The 2,658-nt window shown below is 44.1% G+C and overlaps 1 long non-coding RNA gene across 1 annotated transcript in view; it reads right to left on the reverse strand.

Annotated features, from left to right (window-relative positions):
• Nucleotides 1-808: 808 nt before the first annotated feature.
• The window catches only part of LOC111261117 (uncharacterized), a 20,759-nt gene continuing 18,909 nt past the window's right edge, over nucleotides 809-2,658 (reverse strand). Inside the window, exon 3 of the long non-coding RNA XR_002680793.2 lies at nucleotides 809-2,442. This is a non-coding gene — a long non-coding RNA (uncharacterized LOC111261117). The remainder of the gene's footprint in view (nucleotides 2,443-2,658) is intronic.

Raw genomic sequence — 2,658 nt, forward strand, 5'->3', positions numbered from 1 at the left:
TTTGTATGACGGAAGCACTCTGTACAAACTACTAACAGTGCGATAAGATCCGTGCATCACGTAGGACCAATCTTTGGAAGTTTTCAGGTGCACAAATAATAGGCACATAGTACCAAGTACTCAACTTTAAGATCTGTCTTTTAAGGCACCTAAACTCTCGTGCAGTAGAAAACAAAGCCAGTCAAGGAAATAGCTCAGATACAGTCACTGAGTCGAGCAGCAAGGTAAAAGAAAAAACGTTCATTTTAACGAGACAGCTTCTCTCCGAAAATCGCTTGTCGCGCGCCAAGCACAGAATAATAATATTCAGATGTGCATATACCTACCTTTAGCTCAATAAAGGCTTACTTGACTTGACTTACAACCGACAAACCCAGAACTTGGACTTCAACGGTCCGCCTTTTCGTGTGGTAGCATCGATCGTACGTAAACTTTTTTTTCAGATTTTCTCCGCTGCCACCCACCTTGACTAACCAGATAATGTAGAGGCATACGTTTCGTCTGCAACGACAACGCATAGGACAATGTCGTCCGAATTTTACTGTGTCACTCGAGGGGAATGCCATCCGTTCAGCCAGCGACTTTTCTGCTCGTCTAAAAGGCTTTCCAACGGCTCGTTCTCACTATGTCTAGTTGCTGGCCTGTCCCTCCCTCTCGCGATTTTTCTCATCGTTCCTCTCCACTGAGCAAACGGACGTGCCACAACCTTCCATTGCCGGATAGGAAGAAGACCATGATGATCAACATGATCGGGCTCTTTGTGCACCCAGCTAGTTTACCATGCGGAGCTATCTTCAACAGAACTTAATCAGCCTTCCCTCTCCTCGTACCCCCCTCCCCCGCCAGCCCCGTTGGAGACGCTTCTTAAACTCATGCGGTAGCGACACCTTCGTGGGGCTATCAGCAGGACAGCGGTGTAGCATTGAGCAGCGTGTTGAAGGTTGGGCGACAGGCATTCGGTCCTGCCTGGACAGCTCAGGCGAACTGTTTGATAAGTGAGCACGAGGGAGGATGGTGAGAAGGCGCCGTAGGCAGGCACAACAGCATACATTGCACTTTTGGTTGCATATCCTTTTCCGCTAGCTAGGAAGAGCACTGCTTCCGGGAAGATGCTGCTATTATATTTTGTCTACTAGTCGTACGGGCGGTACTGGCTACAATATGCTCCAGCAGAGTCCACGGGATGCCGTTCGTGGCCTAGGTAACCTTAGTTGAATGTAAATGATCATCCAGTGACAGGCAACTCGTTCAGCTCATGAATGGACCTCGACAGGCAGCATCTGTACAGGAGCACGGCATCTGTTGCCCACCTGTCTCTGACGACTGTTTCCTTCTCGTCGCTTTGAGGTAACTGATGCAAGGATGCTCGAGGAAAGGATTCGACAGAATGAAAATTGACTCTGCTTCATTCTCGTATAGCTCATGGCATATATACAGAGGCGGACACGCATGCAGATACAGGAGGGACTTGCCTTCATTTTCTGCCTTCTCCTGAGCCGGTTCATCTGAGTTACTACCTTTGTCGTCGTTCGCTTTCCTACACATGTCCTATTCTATATGGTGATATGAATATGTATTTCTGTGTGCCTGTCTTCGCGCTGAACAGAACAGACTCCGTTCACTTAAATTAGTGTAAAATGCGTCGTATATATTTTGGAACGAAATATTGCGAAGAGTGGGAACCTCAGGTAGTATGGCGGCTAGTCCCCGGCGAATCAGACCCGGCTGTATATATATATATATATATATATATATACAGCAATACCGAACGGTCATCGACATACTGAAAGATCTCTGCATTAGTTTAGTACTTTAAACACTATCGCGCAAAGGAAGACGGAATCGGTCTATCTTGGGGTGGCCACCACCAGGAAACTTGCCTCTGGAAACTTGCCTTGGAAAAAGGATGAAGATTTAAAACAATTGCTATTAGACCTGTTTAGGATAGAATTACGACGACGTGTCCTGGGCCGGCGTCGACTATGTGTAATGCAAGAAAGTTCGCTGATATAGTACATACTATTTTATATTCAATACAAGCTTGAATTTACATTGGACATTTTTAAAGCATCGGATATATGAATGAATCTTTTAAGAGGCCCTTCAAGCCGGCCAGTTATATTACATTGTGTGCTAAGAAGTGGTACCCGTTCTACATTCTCAACACCATGTATCTGTACTTTTTAAACAACAAATCGCTTTCTTAATTTAATAACTGTGGTATTATATATCGTTTAGTTATATACGTGACAGTTATTAGTTCCTTATAGATAACTTTCGAATTATGCGCGCAGCCTCCTGTTACTCGTCTGAGATATGCTGAAAAAAGATGCAGGCCAACATTCTAACTAGGTCAGTTGAACATCGGCCGTCGCCAATAGTCGCTATTTAAAGAGGTACGTCCTTAATGATGATTATATCGACAGCAGCAGCGAACAACTCCTGCAACAATTAGGACGCCGAAAGAAAAGCGACATATTTGTAGCAGTTACATTAAGAAGAGGTGTTAACTACGGGCCGCATGTATAAGTTGCGTCTTTTTCATTTTCTGCAATATATATAAATAAACATATTTAACTATGCTAAAGTATGAGTGTTCACTTCTATATATGTACCACATATGAGCTTGATTATATATATGGAAACAGGCAAAATACT

Source organism: Varroa jacobsoni, unplaced genomic scaffold (assembly GCF_002532875.2).
Source record: "Varroa jacobsoni isolate VJ856 unplaced genomic scaffold, vjacob_1.0 scaffold_520, whole genome shotgun sequence".
Classification (NCBI taxonomy): Eukaryota; Metazoa; Arthropoda; class Arachnida; order Mesostigmata; family Varroidae; genus Varroa; species Varroa jacobsoni.